The sequence below is a fragment of the Juglans microcarpa x Juglans regia genome, chromosome 3D, assembly GCF_004785595.1.
Source record: "Juglans microcarpa x Juglans regia isolate MS1-56 chromosome 3D, Jm3101_v1.0, whole genome shotgun sequence".
Taxonomy (NCBI): domain Eukaryota; kingdom Viridiplantae; phylum Streptophyta; class Magnoliopsida; order Fagales; family Juglandaceae; genus Juglans; species Juglans microcarpa x Juglans regia.
This window is the reverse complement of record NC_054598.1, coordinates 31,305,049-31,317,437: the sequence shown is the minus strand read 5'-3', so window position 1 is coordinate 31,317,437 and position 12,389 is coordinate 31,305,049. Positions and strand designations below refer to the sequence as shown.

At 38.0% G+C, this 12,389-nt stretch overlaps 1 non-coding gene across 1 annotated transcript; it reads right to left on the bottom strand.

The window, feature by feature from the left end:
* Window positions 1-10,812: 10,812 nt before the first annotated feature.
* On the bottom strand, window positions 10,813-10,920 carry LOC121256821. The gene has a single exon (XR_005939111.1). It is a non-coding gene; the product is annotated as a small nucleolar RNA R71 (small nucleolar RNA).
* Window positions 10,921-12,389: the final 1,469 nt, after the last annotated feature.

Genomic DNA, 12,389 nt, shown 5'->3' with positions numbered 1-12,389 from the left:
CGTACTTAACGTTCTTCCTAGTCAAGGCAGTAAGGGGTCCTAATAAGTTAGAAAACCCTTGAATGAAACATCGATAATATCCAGCTAAACCTAGAAAGCTCCTTATCTCATGCACACTAGTTGAACATTTCCAATCTACCATAGTTTCCACCTTACTGGGATCCACTGACACTCCTTCCCTAGAGATCACATGCCCTAAAACTTAAACTCTTGAAGCCAAAATTCACACTTACTGAATTTGGCGTACAACTACTGCTCTTTTAGCATTTTCGAAGCCAAACGAAGATGCTTCCTAGGTTCTTCCTTGTTTCTAGAATAAATCAGTATGTCGTCAAAAAATATGACTACAAAACTATCCAGAAAAGGTTTGAACACACGGTTCATCATATCCATTAATGCAGCTGGGGCATTTGTCAATCCAAAAGGCATAACTAAAAACTCGTAATGTCCATACCCTACCCGAAACGTCGTCTTAGGGATATCCTGCTCCCTAATCTTAAGTTGGTGATAAACAAACCTTAAGTTTATCTTCAAAAATACCGATGCTTCTCACAATTGATCTAATAGGTCATCAATACGTGGTAACGGGTACTTGTTTTTCACCGTTACTTTGTTCAATTCCCTATAGTCAATGCACATCCTTAAAGATCCATCCTTCCTTTTTACAAACAACACTGGCGCACCCCAAGGTGATGAATAGGTCAAATGAATCCCTTCACCAACAGTTCTTCTATCTGCTCCTTAAACTCCTTCAATTCTAAAGGGGCCATACGATATGGTGCCTTATGGATAGGGGTAGTAGTATGTTCTAATTCTTTAACGAATTCTATCTCTCTATTGGGGGTAATCCAGGTAAATCATCTGCGAAGACCTCTGAATACTTTTCAACTATAGGTATCCCCTGAATCTCCTTACTACTACTACTACTTTCGTCTAGAATGAAGGCTAAATAGACTGTGGCTCCATCGACGATGTACTTCCTAGCTTGTAAAGCCGAAATTAACAAAGGGGTGGCTTTCACTAACCCTCTTGTATAACGAACCTGCCCATCTACGGGTGACTTAAAGTTAATCTCCTTATTCCTACAATCTATCCTAGCGAGATGCTTGGACAACCATTCCATTCCTAATATAACGTCAAACCCTAATACGTCAAAGATAATCAAGTCGGCTTTTATCAATACTCATTCTAATTTTAGCGGGCAACTTCTCATCATGCGATTACAAGCTATCAAGCATCCATTGGGAAGCGACACTACTACAGTTTGAGGTAATGTCTGGGTTGGAAGGTTACACATACGTGTAAATGTTGTAGACACAAAAGACCTCGTAGCGCCGAAGTCAAACAATGCTTAGATTCTATATTCGTATAGCGCGACTTTACCTAACACGTAATCACTAACTATTTAGCATTTATAACAAGTAACTACCTACCAAAGATGGGCACTTGAGGAAAAATACCAGTGATGACTCACACCTCTTCAACACCGGAGAGTTCCTCGCTAATTGCTCCAGGGATGATAGTGTACACACAAGCTTGGGCGGGTGGCCTTTGGTTGGGCTGGTTGCTGGGAGCGTTTCCACCTTTCGTATTCAGTGGACATTCGCATATCATATGTCCAGGTTTACCTCATCGAAAACACATTGTTGAACCTACTTGACACTCTCCATCGTGATTCTTCCCACACTTCTACAAGTGGTAGGTGGAGCCATCGTAACGCTTTTGCCCTTGCTAGGGCTTTGAATAGTCCTTCTTTTAACATTATTTCCTCCTACAAAGGAAGAAGCCCTTTTTCGTTCTAAGCTAATATGAGCTACCACGTTTCACTACTATACTTCGATTATTGAGGCCATGCTAACTAATTCTTGAAAATTATTGATGCGAAATCCGGCCATGCAACTACGAATTCAGGATTGCAGTCTGTGGTGCCCCCAGCCTTCACTTGGGATTGGACGGTGACTAAAACACCAGGACATATAATACATGGCTACATACCCCTCATACATGATAAATAATATTAAATGCTCCTAAATAAACTAGCAGTATGCAATAAACAATGCAGCGGAATATAAATGGTTCGTGTGAAACTAGGCAATGCCTAAAACAATTGCCTTAGCACATGGTACTGTAAACTATGCATAACTCAAACATTGACATCATCAAAAGACTTCATTTCATAAAATACCCAAAAAGGATGAATATTTTTTTTCTCCCAAAACACAGGACCAACCAAAATATTGTTCCACAATAGTAAACTTCAAATCATGTCCATTTTCCACAAAACGTTCCAAGTTTCCGTGGTCCCTTGTTTTTTCTTTCTTTATAAATATATTTCTTAATCTAGCTTCTTCCTTTTCTCTAGGTAGCGGTCCTTGTCCCTATTCCTCAACCTCTTGGCCTCCCCATTGAGCTGCAAGGTTTCAGAAATAAGCCATTCGACATTCTCAATTCTATCCAAAAGAGAGAGCTTAAAGGAGCTCCCATCAGTCTTGGGTACCTCCTCTCTGGTCAGGGGTACTTTGGTCCGCTTGCGTTTCCTCATCTATGACTGTCACAACTTCTACCATTCCGGTTGGGGGAATAGTAGTGAAAACTACCACAATGAAATTTCAAAAAATCTTAGCAAGTAAGCACACAACAAACAATGATTAACATAAGCATATAAGTGGCAAATCGTGGAATGCATGCGTGAACATATACTTCACACATCACGTGACTGAAAACTTGACTTATGCACTTGGCCTTTTTCAAAAGACATGTAACAGAATTCTTTAACTTTCCAAACAAACATTCTTATATTGGAAGCTCAAGAGGTCACACAAAGATTTGAGTAATAACTATCCGAGGCCCATGTCCTATAAAAGGATAATTCATTTTGATGGATGGCCCAATCTGTGATGCCAGTTGGCTATGGAGGTGCATTCGCCGATCTGAACATAAGGAGGAATGGAAGATGATGACGTCGATGGAAAGACATAGAGGTCGTTTCGACTAGGTCTGGTGAGGAGGGTCTTCCCGCTCTGTTTGTCCTTCACAGTGAAGTGAGAAGCATGAAATTCGATGAAGCAATGGTTGTCAACACAGAATTTGCATACAGACACAAGATTTTTGGTTATGGAAGGAACATGAAGAAGGAAAGAATTGTTATGAGAGGAGAAGGAGGAGTCACTGAGATGCTATATTGGCAAAGTTGACCCATCTCCAACCCGAATTTGCTCACTGCCAGTGTACTGCTCCAAGGACAAATTAAGGTTATGAAGATCATTAGTCACGTGGTGAGTAGCTGCTGAATCTGGATACCAAGAGTCATCAGAGAATGATCCATACGAAGTGTAGTTTGCCGAGAAGGAAGGAGGAGCATCGAGCTTATATGAGTGGTTGAAGCAAAAACGATACTGTAAGGCAACGTGACCATGTTTGTTGCACACTTGACAGGTTGGGCGAGGGAAGGCCTGCTGAGGTGCTGGAGTGTGGGGGGAAAAATTGCGTCCACCCCTAGAGAACAAGCCAGATCTCCCACGCCCACTTTTGCTCTGTCTTCCTCCACATCTGCGAGAAGGACGACCGCCAGTAGAGGTAAAGTTCACCGATGGTTCAGTGCCATGTCCATTCTTATTAGCCGAGTGTGAGAGCCTGCTTTCTTGAGCTAACAGCAGTTAATACAACTCATGAGAGGAAACGGGATCAGACCGTGCTGTAATAGAAGTAACAAACGACTCATATGAGTCACCAAGTCCAGTAAGTAGATAGGTTACAAATTCCTTGTCAGGTAAAGGATTACCTGTAGCGGCTAGTGTGTCGGCAAGAGAATGTACCTTACCGAAATACTCTGTGATACTTTGAGTACCCTAAGAGAGATGAGTGAGTTGAAAGCGCACATAAAATTCCTTTGCCTAGGATCGAGAGGTCAACATAGAAGCAAGGGTATTCCATAGCTCCAAATAGGTATTTGATGAGAGAACATGCCCTGTAACAGAGTCCGAAAGGGATGAAAAGAGAACACTAAGCACAAGTTGATCGGTTCTTTTCCAGGTTGTATATACTAGGTTAATGGTGGTTGGCTGGTTCAGCAGAAAGCGAGAGGGAGGAGATACGGACCCATCGACGAAACGGAAGAGGTCTTGACCTCGTAGATAGGCGCTAATGTGCACCGTCCATAAGGGATAATTTTTGGAGGTGAGTTTTGTGGTTACAATATGGGAGAAGGAGACGATTACGGAGGTATTTGGAACAGACGAATTTGAGAGGGCCATGGACCAAAAAGAGACAGCTAGTCGTGCTGCTCTGATACCATAACAGAGTCTGAGAATGAGGAATATTTTTACCCTATATTTCATTTACGCATAACAAGATATTTATCCAAGAAATGGGAGAATAAAAAACGGTTACACTAAAGCAAAGACTTTCTCTGTGGTACTTTCTAGAGTATTCTTATTTTCTCTACTATTATCATCTAGCCTAATATTGCGCAAGTGGGCATTAATGTATGGCTCAAGACTCAAGTTAATGTGGTCCCCATGAAGAGATTATATATATGACTACATGCATTCAAAAAAATTATAAGATTCCAATTGTGATTAGCGAGATTTTCGTCGATACTAGCAGGGATCATGAGTCATGATTGGCTTTGACCTATATTTACTCTATTATAATAAGTGGCTATCTAACAGTGAATAATAACTTTTGTTATTTTTCCGTTAAATCCTTTAAGTCTTGTTTTACTAAAAGGCCCTTAAATCCCTTGATCATTTGACGTGTAACTCTATTGTAGAATTTAATGAAAGATCCTGTTTTACCAAAAGGTCCTTATGACCCTTGACCATTTGACGTGTAGCTCCCTTGTACAATTTAATGAAGGATCATGTTTTACCAAAAGACCCCTAATATTAAATTAATAATATTTTATTATTATATAGAGAGTAAATAAATAATCCAATATGTATGCAGACCAATGCTCATACTTTGCTGAAGTTTAGAATTTTTTTTAATCTTGATTTTTTTTTCTTTAACCTTGTATTTTTTTTCTAAACAAATAAGCTACTGAATTTTTCACTATTTTTTTTATTTAAATCATTATGTCAGGTACACCCCAGGAGTAATGCACCCGAGGCCGTTCCCTAGTATATATATATATATATATATATTACTCCCCCCGCCCCCATTTGGCATAGGCTCCCCAAGCAACTTCCATCAACGTTCAGCTTATACCACCCTTATCGTGGTCTTTTCCACCTAACGATAACCACCCGCTTAGGTGTTGGAGCTCTTACTGGAATGGAAAAATCGGCTAAAACCTTTTCATTCCCCACTAAAAACTTCTTACCAGCCTTAAGTCGAATCCCCACCTATGCTACAACAGCCTTTATTGAAAGCCAAAGGGACTCCACCGACGCCATATAACCTTCCATGTGTGCCTTGCAACGCCGAAGCCAGAGAGCCCAAGTTAAAATAATAGGCAACAGACTAGGTAGACTACCTTTTTTGCGAGGAGTTCGAAGCACGACAAACCCACAACTCGACTTTTTCTTTCCAAGGTCGAGAAGGCTCAAAAGGAATGCCAATTTGCATGGAAGCTCGGCGCCGTACTTCCTTTGCAACCGTTCCAGTAGCCAAGACATTATCTAGGTCTTCCAAGCACCCCCCAACAAAGCATTCACACTTTGAAACCAAAGGAATACCCAGTTGTCGTACACAAGCATCAACGCTGAGACAAGCATGAAGCGCCTTCCACATCGAAATCGAGTACTTCTTGGGCAACGCCGCATGCCAAATCCATTCAGACCAGAGAACTTGCGGTGCCTTAAGTCAAAAACACTCCCATGCACTCTTCGACGTAAACTCACCATTCAAGCTTTAAGTCCATATCAATACGTCCGAACTTGACTTATACGTACCCAGGCTATCAAGAATTGCATCAATGGTCTCTTCACCCACTAGGCTTCCTGCATCCCAGTCATTCTCAATGCCATAGTCTTTAACCGGCAAATTTGAATTGCCAGCTATAGGGACTACATCTACTAGAGGGTCCATACTCGACCAATTATCATGCCAGAAGGAAACCTTCCCATCACGCATCCGCCATTTAGAACTGCAAAGGACTTGTGGCATGCAACACATAATGCCCTTCCAAAACCAAGTTCCTCTCTATTGTTACACCAAAGAAATATGTAAGTTCTTAACATATTTTGCTCTAAAATATTGTGCCCACAAAGAATTACCCGTCAAACGATTCCATGCGAGTTTCATAAAAAGTGAATTCTAGACTTCATCCATGAAACGTAAACCCACTCCACCCTTTCTAATTGGCTTACACACTTTTTGCCAATTAAGCCATTTGTACTTGGATTTTCTACCCGAGGACTCACAGAAGAAGTTGCTCATGAGGCTGCATAATTTATTCAAAATAGCCTTCGGTGCATGCACAACCGAAAGTAAATGAACTGGCATACTAGCCACCACATGTCGGAGCAAAAGACCAAAGGAGCTCCCAGATATTTCACTGGAAAGGACCCTACCGAGTAACCTGTCAAACTTAATAATCTCCTCCGTCCTGCAGCAATCAAATTTGTAGGAAAAAAAAATTGACGACTTCTCCTTATTCACTATCTGTCCCGACCAAGCCTCATACGTTCAAAAAATATCTATGATCATTTTAAGGGAAGACCAGCCTCCATTCACAAAGACCATAACATCATCTGCATACAACAAATGAGAAACTAATGGTGCACCTCGGGGATGATTAAAAGGTTGAATAGTGCCATCAGCAAAGCCCTTTTTTAGGAACCGAGATAGAACCTCTTCCACTAAAATAAATAAATACGGCAAGAGGGGATCCCCGTAGTGTAAGCCCTGACCACTAGGAAAGAAGCCTTTCACAGTTCCATTCATCACCACAGAGAACCAAGGGAATTTAATACACTGACTAATAAGCCCACAAACTCCACTAGAGAACCCGAAGGAGCTCAAAACATGCAGCAAAAAATCCTAGTCAATGCTATCATAAGCTTTTGCCATATCAATATCAACTTTAATTAATACATTTACTCCATGAGCACGCTTATTGATTTGGTGAACCATTTCCTAGATCAAAGAAATATTCTCAAAAATACTATGTCTTGGTAAGAAAGCACCTTGTTCAGGGCCAATCAACCTACGCAGAATTGGAGACAACGTCTTAGCCAGAATTTTTTAACACACCTTATAAATTACCGAGCAAAGGCTTATAGGTTGAAACTTTTCAAAACCAGTTGGATTTGGCACCTTCGGAAAGTGGAAGTTGAATTGGACTCACTTTTGGTTGTACGCTGGCTACAGAGAAAGCGATGTGTGATATGGTACCTTGAGGATTACTGGGATGAGATTCATGAGAGATTTTTTCACTGATTCAGTGCATGGTTCAACATGTTTTTCGACAGGGTAATGCGGGAGCTGATCATCTAGCTCGATTGGCTATGGAGTTGGGATCGAGGACATGGGTGCAGTTTGGAGAGCTCCCTCATCTACTCAAAGGAATTTTGAACCTAGATCGATTAGGGCTGCCTTGTTTACGATGCTAGTTTTCTATTCCTGTAGTTTGTTGGTTCTAGTTTCTTTTTATAGGTTCTTTGGTTGGTTTTTGGCCCTTTTGGTTTTTTGTAAGTTTTTCAAGTGAGATGGTTTGTGTGATATGTTTTTCCTCCACCATAAGTGAGGGGTTTAATAAAATGGGGAGGGGGTTACTCTACATGTGACCCTCAACTCTTTTATAAAAAAAAAAAAAAAAAAATGGTTGTTTTAGTGGCAACGGCAACAGTGACACTTGAACCACAAAGCATGCACATGGAGTCGTTATTAGCAAATATGGTCATTGACTCATTACCAATGAGTTTGAGATTTACTCGATTTCATGACTTTTTGGTTTATTGATTAGTTTCTTACAACATGATTAATAATGATTGACTACACATTTCATAATATAATCTTAATTGGAGGGTGATGGGTGCTGGATGTGTGTGCTGGTTATATTGTGTTGTTCAGAAGAAACTTTTTCCTTCACTTTTATTTTAATAGTTAGTTCTTCTTATTGCTGGTTTGCTTATTAATTTCTCTCATCATCTAAATTCTTCATTTCTCTTGCATTATTGAGGACAATGTTACAATTTAGTTGGGGGAGGAAAGAAATTATTTTTCTTGTTTTGCATGCCTTGCTCATATTTTGGCTTAAAATTTTCTGTTACGGATTTTCACATGCTGGAAAATGATTTGTTAAGGTCATGGAACATGTTCAATGTAGTGAAATCAGAGTTTAGATCAAAAGGGAGACTTATCCATTTTATTTAGTTGTTAAACCGAGGAAAAGATGTTAAAAATTTTGCTAAAGCACACACAACACATGCCCGGAATGCCTAGAAAGACTACATTGGGTCATTGTTTGTTGATTTATACTTCAGTCATTTGGGACTCCAATGAACCATATCTGATTGGTTTAGAAATAAATTTGAAGTGAATTAAATGAGAAAAGGGACAAGCCAGGGATCAAATTCATATCTAAAAAAAAAAAAACCAAAAATAAAAAGAAAACAAATTCTTATATGATTTACATTTGTGCTTTGAAAAATGCTGCTTATTACCGGGGTCCTCACTAAATAAGAAAGTAGAAGCCTTTTAAAGTGTAATAGCATGAAAGCCATCATTACAATGGTTTTTAATTAGAGTAGAACCATGTGGTTATCTCAGATTAGCTATTGTGATTGAAACTTTTAATGCTTCTTGGCAGTCAATCTTGGAATTCTAAACCTTTTTCTATGTACTTAAAAGAAAGCAAACTTTGTTATATCTAATTCCCTTGGTTGATTAACTAAATGGTGTATAAATCTCTCAGTTGATATTAAAATTCAGATTAATCTATTTCCAGTATTCTTAATCTCAACAAGTTTATTTCATGGCATGTGATTTTCAGATTTATTGGAACTGTAGTTGGTAGCTTCCCTTTTGTATGATTTCATTCACTTTATTTGCTAGAGACTAGCAAAAAGTCAGTTGGGGGTGTGATAAATGGTCAATTATGCAGTTTTAATGCTCTTAAATATCTTGGGTTGAAAGAGTTTTATGTGTTAAAATACAAGTGTTAATTAGATAATGTGATTTAACTTTGTTTGGCATGTGAAATGATTTTCTTGTCCCTAATTAAATTCAAATAGAGTTATCAAGAGCTTTTGTTCCAGGATTTATCAAGAGTTAGAGTTGGAGAGAAATCATCACAAGGAGGCCCACGTACAAGCACTTAAACCCATGAATATGACAAACCTTTTTCACGTGCAAGAGTTGAAGCCCATGAAGTAAATCAGGAGCATGCCTCAAGCCTAAGTGTTGTTGCTGGGAGAGGAACGCACAGGAGACTGGGACCACGAAGAGAAGCCGTTACGATGGAGAGGCTACGATCCACGACAAGGAGAGAGAGTAGAAAAGAAGATTCCAAGTATAAAAGGAAGAGGAATTTTTGGGTAAAGGGGGTTAGCTAGTTGTTTTTACATTCCTTTATTTTCCTGCTTTGGTTTAGAGGTGATTCTGAGAGTTTAGGGTTTTTTTCTTTTGAGCATTCTATTGTCTTAATATGTGATCTGTTAATACTTTGATTAGGTTAATAGAAGATAAGTAATACCCATAATTCTTGTGGAGTGTAGAAATAAAGGAAGCCTAAAGCTGTGACCCAAGCATTTGTTAAATCATTTCTTTGGAACTGTTATTTTCAGCTTTATATTAAAATTATGTTTATTACTTGCAGGAATTAGAATTATAGATTTTCATGATTCAGAATATTAAATTTTCAGCAACTATTTCTTTTATGATTCAATCCATCTTTCTAAGATTTACAAAACCAAGATTCTCAAAGCATAACCATATATTTTGTTTTCATTAAATCTTTCTTTGTGAATATATTAATATCCATTTTGCTCATTGTTTATAGATATATAAAAAATACAAAAGGAAAGAATTTTACACTTCATTTTACTTCTTCACACTTCTTATACATCATCATACTATCCAATTAATTTTCACAAATACTTTGATAAACATTTGTCCCTATGGAATACGATCCTGGACTTATCCCTGATACAACTTGACACTTCTACACTTGGAAGCACATTTGAGAACACTTCAAGTTTTTGGTGCCGTTGCCGTGGACAATTGGTGTCGTCAGAGTATTTTTCTGAACCTTCAGAGGGTGTTTGTGGAGTTGTGAACCTCTACACAACATGGGTGATATCTTTTCCTCTTATTTTATTTTACTTTTTATTTTTTGCTGAATTTGGATGTCTGGCTAGGCTAGAGATAACACATATAGACTTGCTAGGACTGAATCATCAACCTCATCTTCGAGTGCTTCTAATGCTCATAATTCAGCATTTGAATCATAATTTGATACTTATAGCAACATGGCTGAAAATGATCAAATTGATAGGGAAATGTTAAATCCTAACTAGACACTTAGAGAATATTTGCAACCTGTTAGGACTAGTCCACCCTCTTGTATCATTCAACCTTTGAATGCAAATAATTTTAACCTCAAACCTGGGATGATTTCATTGCTACCACATTTTCATGTTATGGAATCAAAAAACCCCTATTTGCACATCAAAGAGTTTGGAGAAGTTTGCTCAACTTTCATGGATAGAATATGCACTGAAGAAGTCGTTAGGTTAAAACTGTTACCATTTTCTCTAAAGGACAAGGTTAAAACCTGGCTAAACTCCTCAGGGCCAAGGTCTATTGGGACTTGGCAGGAATTACAAACTGGATTTTTTTAAAAATTTTCCCAATGCATAGGACCAATGCCTTAAAAAGACAAATTATGAATTTTGGTCAAATAGATGTAGAAACATTTTGTCACTGTTGGGAACGTTTTAAAGACTTATTAAATGCATGTCCTCATCACGGATATGAGAATTGGAGGGTCATAAGTTTTTTCTATGAGGATTTACAACAAGAAATGAGACAATTTGTTGAGATTATGTGTAATGGTAAGTTCTTTAACAAAGAACCAAAAGAAGCAACACTTAGGTGTGAGGAGATGCATTAATTAATTGTACAAATGGAATTTTGATATTGAGTTTTGGAAACATGACATTGGAACTGAATATCTTTAATACTTGCAAGCAACCTCAGGATTTAGAAGAAGTTCAATAAGTTAATTTTCTGAAAAATATCCTTGATGAGGATTTTCTAAAAAATATCAGCAAGTAAGCACACAACAAATAATGATTAACATAAGCATATAAGTGGCAAATCGTGGAATGCATGCGTGAACATATACTTCACACATGACATGACTGAAAACTTGACTTATGCACTTAACCTTTTTCAAAAGACATGTATGAAACAAAATTCTTTAACTTTTTTAAAAAAATTATTATATTGGAAGCTCAAGAGGTCACACAAAGATTTGAGTTATAACTATCCGGGGCCCATGTCTTATAAAATGATAATTCATTTTGATGAATTTTGTGAACTTGGTATCAGGAGTTGTGGTTTGAACCCTTTGCTTTGAATTGTGAGATATTTTAAACAACTATTTTGGGATTAATAGTTACTTTATTGGTACCAAACTTTAATTGCTCAAAACTTTACTTAGAAATGAGCTTTTTCGTTGCGATTATTGCATAGTGCAACAAACATGCTAGGTGCATTGCATGTTAATTGTCATGAACGAGATGTGTGTAACATTGAGTTGCATGCCCTAACACTTCAGTCTCCGTCCAAATCTCAAGTGGGCACTAGGGGCGTCACAACAATTGATTCACAGCGAAAAAATAAAAGGGTCATAAATAATTCTAAAGTAAGAGTACCTGAAAAATAAGTCAATTGTCTCCATAATGTGTGTTAAATAAATTAATACAGTCATCTATTTCAATAAGAAATTAGAACGCAACTACATGACAAACGAAAAAAGGTCCCGATTCTCAATATTCTGATTGCACAAAATCTCCTAGTCCATAACTACTAGAATCCATTTGCATCAAAATCTACAGTTCTGAAGAGAGGGACCATAGTGAGACTACTAGGGTGAGATTTTGGAAAACCTTAGTAAGTGAAACTAAGACAAAACTCAAAGATGCATGCCAATGGAAATGAAGTTATGCAAGTAGTTGATGCAATAAAAGATTATGCTTGATTTAAATACTTAAATTTAAGATTTCCTAGCAAGTGTCAAACTTCACACAAGGGCTTACAATGTAACAAAACTTGAAGCACTTAACACAATTTTTGAGAAAGTTGAAAATAGACACAAAATCCAGTTTTAAAATATCTAAGTTATTAATGTATGCACCATAGTCTCTCCTAACTGGGTCATCCACACACCAAGGTTCCCTTCACCACACCACGGATAGCGACCATGAATGTGACTTCGT